The sequence below is a fragment of the Protopterus annectens genome, chromosome 3.part0 (assembly GCF_019279795.1).
Source record: "Protopterus annectens isolate FY-2018-M chromosome 3.part0, PAN1.0, whole genome shotgun sequence".
NCBI lineage: Eukaryota > Metazoa > Chordata > Ceratodontiformes > Protopteridae > Protopterus > Protopterus annectens.
In genome coordinates, this window is record NC_056731.1 from 1,556,610,921 (window position 1) to 1,556,630,996 (window position 20,076).

Below are 20,076 nucleotides of genomic sequence, written 5' to 3' on the forward strand. Positions count from 1 at the left end.
TCCATGGCCTACTAATCAATGGCATAGCTACAGTTTGTGCCACCCGGGGCTGTCTTTGAGTTTGCTGACCCCCCCCTCACAAAATCATGGTCGAATGGGCCTCCCCATACACAGCTCTCCCCCCTGCAGCCATTCCAATGTCCCATTACTTGGCTATTTTGCCCCATTTACCATAAACACTGTAAGGTGCATACTGCTTTACTTCTACAATGATTTGGATTTCATTTAAGTTTTTTTACAGCACAAACACTAATAGACATCTGCTAAACAAAGCAATGCAGTCTCACAATGAACATATACTTACCATTAAAACTTCTCTGCCCTTGAAACTCACATTAATTGAAACAGCATTAAAACCCACATTAAAAAAATGCATCTGGCCAGTGGCAGATAAAGATTACCTTTGGGCTGTTTTCAAATCATAGGCCCCTTGCACACAAAACATACATGTGTTCTTTGATACACCTTCCTGATTGTATTAAATTATATTCCTTGTATAATATAGTACAGTTGTTAGAGGGCGTTTTAAATTTTAGTGTTTTGAACATTTTTCCAGTAAACAATTAAACAAAATGCATGAACCAATAATGACAATAGTGCCCAAATCCAATTCAGAACATTTCCATCATAAAAGTCTACTCAAACTTCTACAATCCACCAGTATCAGTAAATATGCACAATCTCTGCAGAAGTAAAAGTAATCTAAATAATTCCACATTAAAGAGATCTGTAACTAATGAAGAGTTTGCTGCTAGGAAATAACTTAATATTTTATTGTTTCATCTACAAATAAAGTTCCTGTTGCACTTGAGGAATAAATTGCCTATGTTACATTAAAAAATGATAAGCTAGTAATATTGCAATATGGAATGGATACGGATAGCAAACTGATAACAGGTTCATAGTTACTAGTTATTGCTGCCAAATAGGACATTCTCAGGACTGCAGCATCCACCCCCTTTAAAAGTACAACACAGTACAGTATCAGCAATGCATCTAAATACTGTTGGAGTAGAACCCACAGCCTTCTGCATCAAAATCAAGTATTCGACTTGTTATGCTACTAACAATGCAAGCAGACTTCACATAAGCAATACTAAACTTCTCTTCCCCTGAAGCTCTAACATTCCTTCCTAGAGTCAGAGAAAACCCAGTTTATGAAGGTTCAGAGGTGTTAAGATAATTACTTCAACCACAGTAGTGCACATATTTTGGTTTCATAAGGTTATTGTTTTTTACTATCTCTGTATATCTTCACTGTACTACACTTAGCTTTTTAACTTTTAACTGCCAGACCTGCTTCTTCAGTGTACTACCAATTAGTCAAAAAAAGTGTGTGTTATGCAAAGCATATTCTTTCTGAGAGTGTAAGCTGGCTGTAAAGTAATGAAAAAATCATATTCTGACTGTTAGCTGGCTGTAAAGTAATGAAAAAAGCATATTCTGACTGTTAGCTGGCTGTAATGTAATGAAAAAAAGCATATTCTGAGTGTTAGCTGGCAGTAAAGTAATGAAAAAAAGCATATTCTCCATTCAAATGCACACACAGCTGGCTATAAAGTAATGAAAAAAACATTATTCTGACTGCATTCAAATGCACACACACCTTGTTCCTGCCTGACAATCAGTACTGTAAAGTAACATAAATGAAGCGTATGTGTATACATTCAAGTACACAATGAAAGAGAAGTATATTCTTTCTGGGAATGCTGTGGCTGTAAAACTGGCTGTTAAAATCAAAGGTTCCTGGAAAAATCTAATGCTGCTGCACAGTTTGTCTTACTGGGAATGCTGATTATTCTGGCTGGCCGTTGATTCTAAGTTAAAGTAAAGACTGCACACACAATTCGAAGTAACCGCGGAACTCAAATGCTGTGTTCCTGCAGCTGGCTGGCCATTGCTTCTAAGCGCATTCCCACCAGGCCCACGACAAAGTAAAAGACTGCACAGTTTGAGCAGTAAACTAACCGCAGAATTCAAATGCTGCTTTAAGCAGCTGGGGAAGTGCTGCACTGTTCGAGCAGTGAACTAATCACGGAATCCAAATGCTGCTTTAAGCAGCTGGGGAACTGCTGCACAGTTCGAGCAGTAAACTAATTGTGGATTTCAAATGCTGCTTTAAGCAGCTGGGGAACTGCATGCACGCTATGGCCCAGAAAGTGAATCTCTCAATTCTGATAGGCTGGCAGGCTGTTTGTGTAGCTGACGTCATTGTGCACCCCTCTGCACGTGATGACATCAGCTGAAAAACAAAAAACATTTTTAAAAAAGCTTGGAAATTTGGAAATGAAGGGGTGTTACTCGGGAATCGTGGCACCCCATTACTTGGACCTCAAAACCGGTAAAAAACAAAATATTTTGTACGGTTGAGAGGTATGGTTAGCAGATATGTATGCAGTCCTACAATTGCAGATCTATACATGCAATCAGTTTTGAGGTGGCCCATACTTCCTTCAGAATGGAGAATATATAGTCTTGGTATGCACTGATTTTTATAAATAATTTGATGAAAAAATGAAGCATCCTTCTTGTTTTCCTGTCCATCCTATCCAACATTTTTTGGGGTTAGTCAATCACTTGAAAACTGTAAGTTAGGACAAGAAAAACAAATTGGTTTATAGCTTGGACTTTGTTCCTAGATGTCAAAAATGTTTTTAGTATTAATTTTAGTCTTCTAAAACATTCCCTACTAAGTTTTATTTGCATTTGATCATGTTTTATTGTTGATCCTTCATCAGTTCCCAAATATATAAACATTTCCTCTTACTCAAGTTCTTTTATATCACACTTCTGTCTCAAGCTGATGTTTTCTTGGTGCTGCAGCTTTCCTGCTTTAAAGGTTGCTTTTGCACATTTATGAAGACAAATGACATTCTTATATCATCTGAAAAAGTTTTGACCACTTGCAGTTGTGCTTTCAGTTCCTCAGCTGATGAAATATACAGTTTTAAATCATCTACAAAAAGAAGATGAAATGTCTTTACACATTCTTGTCTTTTGGCAGTCCAATTGTAGCAATGACCTAAACTGTTAACTAAACAGCTTAATGGGTTAAAGGCAAGACAAAAGAGCAGTGGTGACAGAGAGTCATCCCGAAATATTCCCCTTTGAATTTTTATCCCTGGAATAATAATGTGTCCTATATCATAGCTTAACTGCAAAGTGGTTTGCCATTGTTTCATGGTTGCTGCAATGTAACTGATCAGTGTAGGGTGTATCTTCTATATTTTTAAGCACTCTTATCCATGAATGTAGGATACTGTCAAATGCTTTTTTGTAGTCTAGCCATGCCATACTTAGATTCCTTTCCTTTTAACAGTTCTCCAGTATGGCTTTATTTAACAGCAAATGATCCTTTGTTCCAGATGACTTTCTTTTATTACCAATCTATTCCATTGCCATGACTGAGTTTTCTTCTAAATGACTATAATTGCTGTCGGCATCAATTCCAGTGTATAGTTTATATGTTGTCGGAAGACAATTTATTGATCTATAGTTTTTAGGATAGCTTGCAGTTTCACTCTTAAATAGGAGTATTGCTTTTCCTGTTGTTAACCAGGCTGGTGTCTGGGGTGCACATAAAAATAGTTCTTACTCATGGCTAAAATCTTCATGTAAGGATGTTAATACTTTTAGCCAGGTGTTAAGTATTGCACCTGGGCCTGGAGTTTTCCAATTAGAAGCAAAGCTTTTCTTAACTTTGTTTCAATCTCTCTGGCCATTACTTTATCCCATTTCATATCCTGCATATTTGAACTTCTTATTCTTTCTTTTACTTCTATCTATTTAGCATCCTTGTTATATTTCACAGGATCTTCATAGATATTTCTCTAAAATGGATCTATTTCTTCTTTTTTTGGTAGTGTTTCAGTTCCTTTTGCTTTGTTTCCCAATTCTCTACAAAACATTTTTTGGGTCATCAATAAATTGTTTATTTTGTATTTTTCCTTTATACTTATCTGCACATCTTCTAAGATTTTCAGCCTGTGCTGATTATTTTTAGTTTATTTTCTGTGATAGTGCAAGATAGATCCTGATCTGTTCTGATATTCAATCACATTGCTTTTATAGTGTCTATCTTTCTCAGTATTTTTATTGATTTGTTCCCTCTTCTATACTCTTCTAACAGTGACACTTCTTGTCTTAATTGCTTTATAGTTTTCTCTATTCGATACTTCCATGATGGCATTCAGTTTCACCCCATTTCCCTTACTACCCAGTGTTTTTGTGATAAGACTTTATCTATTATTAATTTAGCTGTACAGTAAAATATCCTATTTATGTCTGTAAAAAATCACATGAATCTCTATGGACAGTCCTAATTACTGTGTACATTTGTTTTATGAAACTTCTAACTTTTGGGATTTTGTTGACTTTCTGTAGTCTGTTTCCTTCATTGATCTTAATATGTCTGTCCATTTCTGTTAAGTGAAGCAACTCTTCTCTTAGATCATTTTCTTCTAAACTGAGGGCACATTCTTTGTTCTCCAATTCCTGCAGACATTCTACAGAAAGTTCCAGAGCATCTTCCTGTGCCACATTATCTTCAGTTTCATCCTGTGTCATCCTTTGCTCTTTCATATGTGAACTCACTGGCTGATCACTCCACAACATTGTGTCAAAGTTGCCAGTTTCCTTTTCTGTCTCTTGCTGTACAACTTCAGCTGAACATTTGTACTGGTTTCCTATGAAAGGCTCTAAAGTATCTTCATATGTCACCTGATAAGATGTTGCCCACTCCACTGGTATCTTCTTAATTTGGGGACCCATTGCTCTATCCTGCTGTGATGTCATCTCAGCTAAATTTTCTACACCAAATCCTTCATTTCATAGATAATCCAAAACCTTAGGTTCTATTTCTTTAACTTTTCCATTAATAATCCTCTTTTCTACTTTTCCTCTTTGTTTTCTTATTTTTGTATTGTAAAATACTCCATGTCTAAATTCCTTTGCCTGCATTTCACAAGTATTCCATTACTTCATCTTCTATTTTTTTTAACTTCTACTTTACTACTCTTCTGTTCTATATTCCCTCTTTGTGACCTTATTTCTTTAAGAATTTTTCCATATGTGGATGCCTTTGCCTGAATTTCTCTTCGAATATCTTTGGGGCTGCCTTTTAGTTGATTAATTTAGCTTTCTCCTTTGCATAAATATTGCACCATATCAGATCTCTCTTTCTTTCCATGCCCATATTGCTTTTTATACCTTTCAAAGGTCTCTGGATTTTGTTCTTTATATTTTTATACTTCCTCATTCGCTTCTTTTTCAACACAGCCCAAGGTTTCTTGGTCTATATAATGTTTTTCATAAATCTGTTGTATTAATGAACACAAATTTTTATTCAAAGCTTCTGACAGTTTTTCTTGTGGAAGTATTTTTCTTTCCTCTATTTTCTTTCTTAATCTTTTTGTCTATCTTCTGTCTGGAAATTCTGGGCTTCTGGCATAGTAACATAAGTTATTTTTTTTCTTATCCTCAGTAGTCCACTCTATTGTCTTTATGGCTCTATTTTGGCCTATCAGTTTTTGTGATTTTTGTGGAAAGTTACTTTCTTCTGCAACAGGAATCCTCCCCTGAAATGGCCTAGCCCCACTGTAGGAATGTTTCCATGTCTTGAGGATTCTACACTGTAATTTTTTCCATTCCAGGCACCACTGCGCCTACCAGGATAGGACACTTTTTATCCTGGGTTTTGTGCACCCAGCTATCTTTTTTTTATTTTTTAACCTACTTCCGTCCATGATATATGCTACATAAAATAGACTCTATATACCAGTCTTGTCTTGGTGAGATTTCGTGAAAAACAGGTTCCATCTCATGAAAGTACTCACCAAGAGTTAAGGATGAGTTCAGTTCAGTTATACTATGTTCCCTGCATCGATGGGCCCAAACAGTATAGCAACCACAATGATAATGTAAGTCCCAAAGTATGGCACCTAGCAACTAGAAAAGAAGTTGGCCAATTTCCACTCTATTTGATATAGCTGTCACAGCAATCCCCTCATATGCAATTAGCATAAAAACAAATCTTGATTCTCTTAAAAAAATACAGTAACCAAAAAACTCCATTGAGTACTAGAAATCCAAAAAGCCAACCAAAGCTGACAAGAGACTCTGGCTATAGTCGAGCTGGAGAACGTAGTACAGTAATCCAATTGGTGAATAAAAGCAGTACTTTGTACTTTTATCTCTCACACAAAAGCTTTACAAAAATGCCTTCAAACCTGATTATGTTAATTAAAAATGTACCTTAAGTAACACTTAATGCAAATTACATGACAAATTAAATCCATTCACATTTAATATTTAAAACCCAAACCTTTTAATCTGAAAAACATCTGACCTGTAATTGAAATACTGCACCCATATAATCATTCAATAACAAAGCACCAGATACTTATTTAATCTTAATTTAAGTTGCTTCTTTGTTAACTAAAATTAAAATTAAATTTAAACATGGTAGCATAGAAGCATCTAATAATAACTATTAATATTCACAACTGTCCAATTCTGCATCTCTCTCACCCTCTACTATTTACTGGAACACGATCAATTACCTAAGAATACATTTCATAAAAGAACCACAATGAGGTATTTCACACATTATTGTGTTTAGTCACATATAAATTCTTGTAAACCCCTACCCTGTGTGATGAAATGAGGTATTGCCAGCACAGCTAGCTGGAATTTTGTAAATGGTTGGCAGTGGTGGGATCACCACATCACATATTGGAATTCAGTGGTGTGGATATTGAACTCCTATAGCCTATAAACAGTGGTCACTAAAGAAGGTGTTTGTACTCTCAAGCAGCCACACTGAAGACTTTCAGAATATTTCATATCACAATACTTTTTTTTGTTAGCTTAGTTACTCAAGGAGAGCAGGCAAGGATGTCAGCAGAGGATTACGGCAAGCTGACAAGGAGACAGTTGGCTAAGCTGGCACATGCCAACACGACTAAAGCAGAAATGATTGCAGATTTACTCACAGCTGCATCACAGACCAGCAACAAAGAAGACGGACAGACTGGCCTTGGGGATGTATGGCTCTCAGAAAATGGACAGTTCAACTTTGCTTCAGGGGACTTAAAAATCCATCTGGACTTAAAAAGACTTGAACTGGAGGCCAAACATTTGGAAATAGAATCAGCAGACAGACTACGGCATTTGGAGGTCAAAGCAGAATCAGCACAGAGACTGCAGCATTTGGAAGCCAAAGAAAATGAGAGGCAGAGGCAACATGAAAAGGAAATGCTGACTCTTCAACAGGGTCATAGAGGTAATGGGGAAGGGGTAACTGAACCCCAGAAGCAATAAAGGTCAGTAAATTTCTTCCACAATTTACAGAGGGTGATAATTTTGATAGTTTTATTCATATGTTTTAAAGGGTATGTATACAGTAAAATGTTGACCAAGGGCTATGGGGGCAGTTCCTGACCTCCTTACTCCACAGTAAAGATGTAACTACTGTTTCTAAGTTGTGTGATATAGATTGTCTAGACTATAACCAAGTAAAGAAATGTTTATTAGAATGTTTTAAGTTAACACCTGAAGCTTATAGAAAAAAGTTTTGTGAACATAGGCGCAAGGCAGATGAAAGTGCATGTGATTATATTGCTTTGTTAAGCACTTATTTTCATAGGTGGGCGAATAGGTGTAGGTCACCAGTTCTGAAGGGCTGGCAGACCTTTTGGTGAGCGAACAAGCCCTTAGCACTTTGCCTGAGGACATGAGAATCTGGTTGGCAGATAGGAAATGCAATACTGCAGATGAGATGGGGAAAAAAGGAGACCTATCCTTAGCAAGCAGGGCATCACTGTACAGGAAAGGGACACCCAGTGTATGAGGGAACCCATGGAGGGCAGCCCTAAACCACCGCAAAAGAGTCCACCAGTAACAGGAGGAGCCACTAGTTCAGGTACCCAGCCAGGATCAAGGGTTAAATGTTTTAAACATAACAAGTGGGGCCATGCAGCATATAGATATCCAAGGAGGCAAGGTGGGGAACAAAAGACAGGGGAGCCAGCAAGTGGGAATAACAGAATGCCAGTGGTAAGTTGTCTGGAGACAACAAGGGTACCAAAGTACCACAAGAGGTTATATCCTATATTAGTAGATGGGAAACTAGCCACTGCTAAGAAAGACACAGCCTCTGACCTAAGCATTGTGAAGCCTTCAATGGTTAAAGGGGAGCACTACTTGTTTGGGCAGTCTACTCCAGTCAGAGCTTTAAGGGGTCCCCATTCCAAATACCTTTGGCTAGGGTTCACCTTGACTGGGAGGGTGGAAAAGGAAGAAGGCAAGTAGGTGTGTTTGAAAATATCCCTGCAGATATCCTGAGAGGGAATTATTTTGATAATGCAGTACCTTGTGTGCATACTTTGACACACAGTCAGGCTTGGAGTCAGGCATGTATGACTGGTAGCCTGGGGAAGACCCAGACAGACCACACACTGAAGCCAGGACTGGTGAGGTGGTTACTTCAGGGAGGGAGCCACAGCTGCTGGTGGGTAATGATGTCCCTTTGGACAGAGTGACTCCAAGGACAGAGATGAGTAGTAGGACCCAGGCTGACAGTGAGGCACCACTGTCAGAGGATACCAGACTTCCTGTGGAAGGAGTGCTAGGAAGGGTTACTTGAGACAGGCTCAGCTCTCAGACCCTACATGCTTGAGGGAGGTAGCTAGGGAGGCTCCTGATTCTCAAAGAAAAGGGGATTCTGTATACTGGAACAAAGGGTTACTGTATAGTGAATGGACCCAAGGGGTGGCTAGAAGGTGAGAGAATACAGCAGTTGTTAGCGCCCAGAGCCTACCATCTGGCACTTCTAGCCATAGCCCATGACATTCCCTTTGCAGGTCATATGGGTATAAAGCTTACCAAGAGACATAATATGCAGAACCTTTATTTCCCTGGGATTGCAAGGGATGTAACAGGGTACTGTAGGACCTGTGAGCAGTGCCAAAAAGTAGGCAAGGCAGGAAACAAGGTCAAAGCTCCTTTGATGCCTTTGTCTGTGATTGTGGAACCATTTCAGAGGGTAGCTATGGATATTGTGGGGCCAAGTTCTACAGGGAGAAGTATATCCTAGTGGTAGTAGATTATGCTACCAAACACCCTGAGGTGGTGGCGCTGTCCTCCAAAGAGGCAGAAAAGGTGGCAAATGCTTTGCTAGAGATTTTCAGCAGGGTAGATTTCCCAAGAGAAATACTGACTGACAGAGGTGCCAATTTAATTTCAGACCTGCTGCCTTATCAGTGGAAGCACTGTGGGGTGACGCACCTAAATACCAATTCCTACCACCCCCACACTAATGGGCTTGTGGAGAGGTTAAACTCTACACTAAACACCATGCTACAGGCATTTGAAGACCAGTTTAAGAGGGAGTGGGACAAATATTTTCCCCATCTGTTGTTTGCTTAGAGAGAGGTGCACCAGGAATCCACAGGTTTCTCACCTTTTGAGTTGCTGTATGGGCATAGTATGAGGGGATCTCTAGATATGATTCGTGATGAGTGGGAGGGTGAGTGTGAATCCCACAAGGTGTCTGTTGTGACATATGTCCTAAACCTCAGCATAAGGCTCAGGGAACTTATTGGGTTGGCCCAGGAGAACCTGGCAGGCACCCAACAGCAGAAAAAGGTCTGGTATGACAGGAATGTTTGAGCCAGAGAGTATGCTGTGGGGTAGCAGTTTATGGTTCTCATTTCTCTCAGACACAATAAGATGTAGGCAGCTTGGGAGGGACCCTTCAAAGTGGTAAGGAAGGTCAGTGATGTTAACTACATAGTAGAACTGCTAGACAAGAGGCAGGGGCACAGATTGTACCATGTTAACACCATGAACCCTTACCATGATAGGGAGGCCCTGGTGCTAAGTATTTGCAGTAGAAGGAGAAGGAGTCTGACGGGGATCTATGGCTACAGGGAGCCAGGCAGCAAAATCCAAAGTTACTATGGTGGAGCCTATGGTTGCAGATATGTGATATGACAGTGCAACACTGTAATGGGATCAGCAATGCAAAGGCAGATGGAATCTCAAAACAGGGAATAGGGTAAGATATTCCCAGATAGTCTCATTCCCCGCAAGCAATGTTTCTCAATGGCCACTTGAAAAACTAGATTGAGTCTTCAAAGGGGGGGGGGGAGTGTGACGAAAGGAGACACTGCCAGCACAGCTAGCTGGAATTTTGTAAATAATTATGTAATTTGTGAATATCAAACTGTTTTATACAGGATGCTTGTGTTACAAATTTATTAGAACTTACGTTTTAATATCTTTACTAATAAGCTCTATACTTCCTGTCCTCAGTCACCTTTAGTGTATTACGCAGATGACTCTAGAGTCATCACCACAGCCAACTCTCCCTCTAAGCTCTTCTCAGCTACTCAGGCATCTTTTAACTTAGTTGAAACATGGCTCTCCAAGAACCCTAAAAAAACAAAGCTGTTACTCTTCCTACCTAGAAAGTTCATAAATATTAAACCCTCCTCCTCCATACAGTCCCTTAATAACACTCCCATTCAGGTAGAATCCAGTGCTAAGCTCTTATACGTAACCATCGATGATCAGCTTAAATTTGACTTGTATGTTAGTAACTGTATCAAAAAGACACATTCAAAACTAGGGCTCCTTTACCGTAACAAGGAATTCCTTACCTCTGAAGCCAAGATTACTCTCTCTTACCTATCTTCTGCCCAGTCTAATGTAAAATTCTCAAATTCTCACACATCTTAACTCAGCACTCCTGATCAAACTCAAATCTACCTACAACAAGGTAGCTAGATTTGCTGCCCAACAAAGCTACAAATCCCATCAATGTCTCTCTCTAAAACACCTACACTGGCTTGAATTACCCCACCAGCTTCTTCTCTCTCAGCTCCAGATCATCCATTCTATCCTATACCAGCCTTCCTACTGCCCAGCACTATCCTCTCTCATCTCCCATTATTCTCCATCCAGACCTCTCTGAAGCTCTAATCAAGACCTTCTACAAATCTACAAACTCAAGTCTAAATTTGGACGCAACATGTACAGCTATCACCCCACTATTGCTTGGAATAGGCTCCCACTAGAAATCAGGACCCTTACACATCCTAAACAATTTAAGACAACCACCAAAGAGCACTTTAAAAGTCACTAGTCCTGCCACTGCACTCTCCCTCCTTAACATCCTCTACTTCTTATACCTTAATCTGCTTTCTGCCCTTAACTCACTCTTCTCACTAGCTCTCTCTAATCTTCCTTGACTACTGTCTTCTAAAATCTATTAAGCAAATTGACTCAGAGAAACATTCTATTGTAATTGTCTTGCCTTCATGCAACTACATCATGATAAAACTGTTTTTTTAACCACTTACCCCACAAACTATACTCATCTTAATGACATATTTAATTTTATACATCTTGAAATAGTTATGCTGTACTCCTGATTACTGACACTGTATAACATTGCAATGCCACTTAATGCCTTGTAATAATCCTGTAATATTGCTGTTTAATGCTAATTTATAATGAAAATTGTACAATATGTTGGAGCTTTTGTCCCCGGGCCTCCACTGAAAAAGAGCTCTTTAGCTCAGTCGGACAATCCCGGTCAACAAATGTAAAATAAATAAAAATAAATTAAATAAATAAATACAAGATGCTGGTGTTACAAATTTATTTGAACTGTATGTCATGTGTATATTAAACTGATTTGTAAAGAAGTTTGTGTTGAAAAGGTATTTGTAAAGTGCTTGAGTTTGATATGTATGCACATTGTGCCTTACTGGAGAGAACCAAAATGTACACTCACTATTGTAACTGTTTAAATGTATATGTTTTAACAGAAGAAACTGGAGGTAATAACCTCAGTCCAGCAAACTTTAGAAAAATACCTGAAATTAAATCACTTTATAGGCTAGGCCATAAAGATGCTATCTCCCAGGTTTCAGTGCAGCCAGAGACACAAAGTCTGTACTAGGAAGTTTTCTGTATTGTCTTTCAGGTGAACTAATTATGCTCCAGAAGCATGGAGGTATGCAATTGTTTTATGACTTTCAGCAAATGCCAAAGATCTGAGCAAAAGCCCTTGTGTGTGTATTTTTATGGATAGGTGCTAAATATTGCCAGCTGCCAGCAATGGGATTTGCATTAGAACTAGAAGTCAGATGACCAGAAATTATACCATTCTTAAAGCTATCCCAGCAGTAATATTTTATATATTATTTTGAGAAGTCTCTTAGAGAGGCAAGGCATTCTGTATTCTGTGTTGGACCTGACAAGAACAAGAAGAACCATTCACCACATCATCCACCTTGCTCTAAGTAAGTTATTAGGGTACAGTAACTCTCTTAGATTCAGTCAGGAATATAGTGAATCTTAGTTTAGGTGTTGTTTTTCTTTATTTGTGTAAACCTGCACTGCAATGTTATTTTAAATATTTCCTGTGGTTTTGAACCCTGATGTCAGTGTGAGTATATACTAAGTATTGTCTTGTTCTTTTATTATTTATTATTCAATATATTTAAACCATTCACTGTAGCTGATCTTTAAGATCTTGACTTGCTCTTGGTCAAACTACAATTTGTATTAATATTAGCTTCACTCAATATAATGGGTACCCTTGGAAGAGCCTTAAGGTAGCTGTCAGGAGTGTCTGGTGGCAGTCATAAGTATCTTATAATCTGAGCAGAAGGGGGCATAGCTAATAAACCTGTGTCAGCCTTTCCCAGGTGTGTGTGTGTGTGTGTGTGTGTGTGTGTGTGTGTGTGTGTGTGTGTGTGTGTGTGTGTGTGTGTGTGTGTGCACGTGTGTGTATATCACATGTCAAAGAATGTGCGTGTCAGCTACTTGGGCAGAGACATGAAGCATTAGTTGGACAGAGAGGGTGCTGGAGGCCTTGGCTTGGACACTCAGCAAAAGATCTCAACTCTATAGCTGTGCCAGTGGGGAGTCTTATTGGGGATCTGGAGAAAGAGGGAGAAACCATCCCCAGCCTGACTGTGGTCTCTATGTGCTCTTAAGGGAAATTACACTTTATGCAAAGAACTGCATCTGGAAATACTGTGCATTCCTGTAATCTTCTCAGTGAACGTCCCCCACTGTTGCCAGTGATAAGGACTAAGGCTCTTTGATTATTGGCCCATTGGTGGGTCGTCACACCCTGAATTTTCTTGAATTTTTATTCCTATGTAACATGAATCACACATGGTGCATGACACAGCATAAATCACATATTCTGATCCATAGGTGAAGCTCCCTCGGTTGGGTTTTAAATTCTCTTAGTATTAGGGCCTTAAAATCCAGTGTATTAGCTCTAGAACAGCACCTATTACTTGCAATAAATACATATATACATGCATACATACATACATACCTACATTAATAAATAAATATCGCAAGCCAAACATTTAAAAGTACCATACCTACCTCCTATGTTAACACTAGGGAATAAAGATTGCTCATGAATGTCCTTAATGTTTCTATTCATTTTGATAATAAATACAGGCTCACTGTCAAACATACTAAAAACCTTTGAGTCTGCAGACAATATTCTCCAATTCTTTTATATTATTTGAATTTAATGATTTATTTATCCTTTGTTAACTGGGTTAGTCCCACTAGTCTTGTGGCCTTGGGATACCTCACATGGTATTAATATTAACTAGGGATAATTTAGTTAGGGCATCAAGGAAATTCTCTTACTCTTTTCAATAAGTGTTATGGATTCTTTATATCCACCTGAGCTAAAATGAACTCAGGAATACTGGACCTCGGTTTAATACCTCATTTGAAGGATGGCACTCTCTGGACTGCAGCACTCTCCTTGTGCCAGGCTGCAGTGTCCGTAACTGAATGTGAGAATTTAAAAAAGAAAGCAAACAAACAATGAATGATATTTATTATCTAAAGATATAATGATATATAAATTATAGCTGACATTTCACTCTGGTAGTCTACCCAGTACATCAGATATACTCTAGAATGTCATCTTTAAAGTATGAAGCAAAATTCTTTACTGATAACTTTACTACTAACAAGAGGAAAATAAAGTGTATCAGAGCCAGATATAAGGTAAATTTGGCTTCCCAGGTCAACAGCATGGACAGCCATAAGGCATTCTTTAGCTATGTCCACAACCTCAAAGACAATACACAATTGTGTGCAGAGCTCATTCTTAATTGAATGGGTTACTGTCTAGTGAATGGACCCATATACAGAGTCAAAAGATATAGCAAACCTACTGGAAGTCAAATTCAGCTCTAGCTTAACCCCTCTCTCCCCTTCAACCTCTTCTCAGGAAATAGAATCAAATATAATTCCACTACTATCACTAGGAAACAGGTCTTCAATGCTTTCTGTAAGGCCAAGAACAATACATCAGTGGGCCCAGACAATATCCCAGGATGCCTTCCAAACAGCATGAAACATGACCCGTCAGGTCCTGTGGAATCATTATTTGACTGTACCCTCCAAAGAAGTGTCATGCCTAATGAATGGAGAACACCAAAAGTCATCCCTCTGCACAAAGTTAGGCCATCTACAGACCCTTGGAAAGAATCATCATGGAAATAATCAATAATGACATAGGAATCTCCAGACAGTGGACCCAACTCAATTTGGTTTTGTCAAGGGCAGGTCATGCCTACTCAACCTGGTGGACTTCTTTGATAAGGTCACTAAAGCAATGGACAAACAGTTCACGCTGCCTACCTTAACCTGGCCAAGGAATATGACACAATACCCCACTCAGGCATTGTTGACAAATTCAAGAGGTTAGGTATAAACCCTTATGTTACCCTGTGGATAGCCAGTTGGCTCACAGAGAGGACCCAGGGAGTTATAATTGCAGAGCCAACCTCTACAAACCAGTCACAAGCAAAGTCCATCAGGGATCAGTTCAGGGACCACTCCTTTTTGATATTTAGCTCTTTGAAATCAGGGCCAATGTCAAGGGCTTCTGGCTGACCAAATTTGCAGATGATTGCAAAGAATCCCCCACCAACACTAAGGTTCTCCAAGAAGGGCTGACACAGACAAATAACTTGTGTCAGTGTCATGGACCTTCAGGAGGTTATCCACCCCGCTGATAACTATTACATTGACAACATACCCTTCAGAGTCAACCCAATAGTTAGGGACTTGGGGGAAGCACAAACAGTAATCTAGCCTTTGACCACCATGTGTCTACAATAGTGAAGAAATCATTCTATGCTGTGCAATTTATAAACATATGTATGGCATCTAAATCCAAGTCAATACAACAACTCTGGTATGCCGAAACATGAGTTTACCGAAAATGTAGTTCTTCAAATCATGTTTTAGCAAAGCAGTTAAGCAACTGGTGGTTGTACAGCAAGTAGAAGGGTACAGTATGTATGTGCATTGTCATATTTCATAGCGGTTCTAGAAGTCAGCAGATATTACTGCATTAATTCCCAACAACCCTTACTCAGAAAGGTTAGAAACAATATAAACTTTGACCCTGCCAAATTCCAACAAGAACTAAACTCATGTAATTGGTCTATTCTAAAACACCTCCCCTTAGAGAAAGCAGTAGCATACTTTAACAAGAAATTCCTTGAGATCCTTGATCTGCATGCACCTGTTCGTTCAAAGAGAACAAAGGCAAAAAACTGCACCATGGCTTTCTAAAGAGTCTAAACTCAAAATTACCCTTAGAAACAAAGCATGGGCTTTATGGCGTTCTTCTAAAGACACCCAAGATCACATTGAATACAGGCAATCCAGGAACAAAACTAAAAAATCCATTTTACAACACAAAAAACAATACTACTGTAATTTACAGACAGTAAATCAAAATAACCCTCAGAAGTTTTGGGTAGGATTAAATAATCTACTACATCCTGGACAAACTTCAACCCCAGTCCCTGCTGCTACTATTGATTAAACCCCTGAAAATGTTTCTGACAGTTTTAACCGATTCTTTATCGAGACAATTCAAGCCCTAGCTAGCCAACTACCTCCTAGCTCCCCTGGTCCTGAAAGTAGCATCCCTAGAAACCTATCCGCATTCAGCTTCCAACCAGTCGCCACTTCACTTATCTGTACCTTGATCAAAAAATTAAAACCCACTACACTTTCTGCTGATCAACTCCCTGCCAAGTACCTACAAAAATCAGCTGATGCTATTGCTTACCCCGTCTCAATACTAATCAATCGAACCATAGTAGAAGCTAAAATTCCCACCATCTGGAAAATATCCTATGTAATCCCACTTCACAAAGGAGGCAGCTGTACTGAATTCTCCAGTTATAGACCAATAGCTATACTCTCTCCACTTGCAAAGATTATGGAAAAATGTATTCATAGGCAACTCATGCACCACCTAATCCAGAATCACCTTATGGCAGACAAGCAGAATGGTTTCCGTCCTCATCACAGCACTACTTCAGCCCTCCTAGCCTTTACCAACACCATAAACCATAAATGCAACAATAATTATATATCCTCAGCCCTCTTCTTGGATCTTTCCAAGGCATTCGATATGGTTGATCACCAACTTTTAATCCACACCCTGCAAACATTCTGTCTACATACTAGAGCCCTTCAATGGTTTGAATCCTACCTGAATGGTCGACAGCAGGCTGTCCTCTGGCAGAACAAACTCTCCAATCTTCTACCTAACAGCCTTGGAGTACCACAAGGCTCTATACTAGGGCCCTTGCTGTTCTCCATCTTCATTAACGACCTTTATACTGTCATCCCAAAAGTCAGCTGTATCCAATATGCTGATGATTCTACTCTGATTTGCTCGGCCACATTTCCAATAGAGTTATGGTCAGCTCCCAGACCACCTTTAATACAATGGAAAACTGGCTTTCTGAACTTCGTCTGATCCTAAATCCCAAAAAAACTAAAATGCTATTATTTTCACCAACACGTAGGTCTACTGCTTTCACCTTTACCATAAATTCAAATGATGGCACAATAATCTCCCCTGACCCCTCTACAAAACTATTAGGTGTCATCATAGATAATAATCTAAAATTCGACCTACATGTTAACCAAACTATCAAAACCATCAATAAAAAACTAGGGTCACTTTACAGAATAAAAGCCTTCCTAACCCCTCCAGCTAAAATTGCCATAGCTCGCTCTCACATTCTTTCAACCCTTCTGTATGCATCCCCTCTACTCTCGAATTTAAACAAGACTGTCCTTAACAAACCCTCAATTTGCTACAACCACATTGCCAGGTTTGCCACTGGGCTGCCATTTAGGACACATCATTGCATCAATCTAAATCATCTTGGGTGGCTTGAACTACTCAGCCTAATCCAGTATAACCAACTGATTATGGCCTATAAAATCCTCTATAATCCGAACAATAATCCTGCACTTAAAAATATTATCACCCCCTATAACAATCCTAGACTGCTTCGATCCTCTAACAAACTACTAATTCAGACTAGCAAAATTAATAACACAGTCAGTGACTCTCTCTTTTCAAACTCTGTAAGTAGATCCTGGAACTCTCTTCCAGCTGATATTACCTTACTTTCCACCTTAGGTCAATTTAAAACTAGACTCAAACAACATTTGTCACTTAACTGGCTATGTCACTGTATCAAGCCTGGCTAACTCTCTACAGAATATGTAAAAATCTGTTAACCAGCTTGCTGTGTAATTTAATTTAATCCTGATTTACACTCAGGATTAACTCTAACCTGCGGAACTTGTTTAACTTGCTTACTTATGTAATCTCTGTAAATAGTCTGTTTGTATTATGTAATGCTGGTATTATGTAATGCTGTATCTGCTGACCCTTGGAGCTTTTCTCCCCGGGCCTCTGGTGAAAATGGACATGCATCCAGTCGGACTATCCCGGTCAACAAATGTAAAATAAAAATAAATAAATAAAAATAAAAAATTCTGGAAAAAAGGTATTTTTGCCATTCTGTTGGAGGGAGGTAGTTTTCTATTTTAAAGTTATGTGAACTGCGCTTGTGGCTTTTCAATGGGGACAACATTACAGTGAGCATTGGAGATGTATCCTTTCCATCACTGTACTGCGATCTCAGAGTTGGTATATATAATATGCAGGGGGGGTGCAGCCCCCCACATGGAGGATGCAGGGGGACTTGTCCCCCCTGCATAACTGTTATAGAATGTGTGTATGTATTTGAGCATGTATCTGCAGGTTTTTCGGTGGTGTGTAATTCGAGAAAGTCAGTTTTTGGCTTAGTGGTGTATCGGCATACCGGAATCTTTGTTTTATAGATCGATGAACTGTAATTTCGATAAGAATAATGAGACCCATATATATATATATATATATATATATATATATATATATATATTCATATATATATATATATATATATATATATATATATATATATATATATCCATGGGTCTACTTCACATCGTCGAAATCCCTCATAATTGAATTACTCGATGGCAACACCCAGATCTGCTCTGAGTTACAGCACAAAGGCACAGAAATTACAGAACCAACTGATATTGCCAACATCCTGGCAGATAGGTTCAGTGCTAACTTTACCCCCCCCCCCCTCACCCCCTAAAGGGCGCATATCTATACAGGAAAAATGCAGAGTCCCTGTAATCACAACTACGCAGGTAAAAGCTGCACTCTCTAAAGCCAAAAACACAGCATCCATGGGACCGGACAACATCCCAGGCTGCGTTTTACATGAAATTCAGAACGAACTGACTCCCTACTTAAGCAGCATGTTTAATAATAGCGTTGCATCAGGCTTTGTGCCCACTGAATGGCATACAGCAACAGTTATCCCACTCCATAAAGGGAGAGCCACCACTGATCCCGGGAACTATCGACCTATTAGCCTGACGAGCCTGGTCTGCAAGGCCATGGAATGTATCATCATGGAACTCATAAACAAAGTCACTGGTAACCTCCAAACTCTGGATCCCACCCAGTTCGGGTTTGTGAAAGGCAGATCATGCCTCCTGAACCTGACTTGACTTTTTTGAGGCAGTCACCAAAGCCGTAGATGAAGGTAAAGTGGTTCAGCCTATCTTGACCTCGCCAAGGCTTTCGACACCACCCCCCATTCTGGAATTATAGCTAAACTCACTAAACTAGGCATAAATCCCTATGTCACAAGATGGGTTTCCAACTGGCTCACTGACAGAACCCACAGTGTAAAAGTTTCAGACTCCAAATCTGACCTCAAAGCAGTGACAAGTGGAGTACCACAGGGTTCCATCCTGGGACCTCTCCTGTTTGGTATCTACTTCTCTGAAGTACAGGCTAACACAGATGGCCTCTGGCTAATGAAGTTCACAGATGACTGCAAACTAGGAGCCATAGTCAAGTCCCCAAATGATGTGGACATCCTACAGAAGGGCCTCGCTGAGACAGATGCCTGGTGTCAGAACCATGGCCTCAAGCTCAATGCCAAAAAGTGCAGTGTCATCCCCTTTGGTAAAAACTCTGTACCCATGAACTACCACATAGGCAGCAATCTACTTAACAACAAATGTGTGATAAGAGACCTTGGGACCCAGGTGGACAGTAGTCTCTCCTTTGATAGTCACATTGCCACAGTAGTCAGGAAGTCCTTCTACATGGCACACCTCATCATAAAAGGGTTCTCATCCAGGAAAAAAGAGGTCATTGTTCCCCTCTACTCGACACTCATAATGTACCTCACAAGACATCTGCAGCAGTTGGAAAGGCTACAGAAGTACCTCACAAAGAGGATTACTGGCCTCTAACAAATGCCCTACACTGACCGCCTCAAAAAACTCCAGCTTTACTCCATCGCATATTGCCTACTCCGAGGTGATCTCTGCCTAACATATAATGCTATGTCAAACCCAGAGCTGTTGGACATGCTACACCTAAAGAAATCCCAATCCCTCTGAGCGCTCTAGGGGCCTAAACCTTGTCACCACAATAAACAGGACATGCTGGAGGGATAGATTCCTGTCCCAGAGACTTCCCATACTCTAGAAAAGGCTACCCATCCATGTCAAAAATGTTCTTCATTAGCACTCTTCAAGAAAAATCTTGATGAGTGGATGGGAAATAGGAAATACACCCCGGGGATCACTTCTGTGTCTCTGCTCGACAGTGGC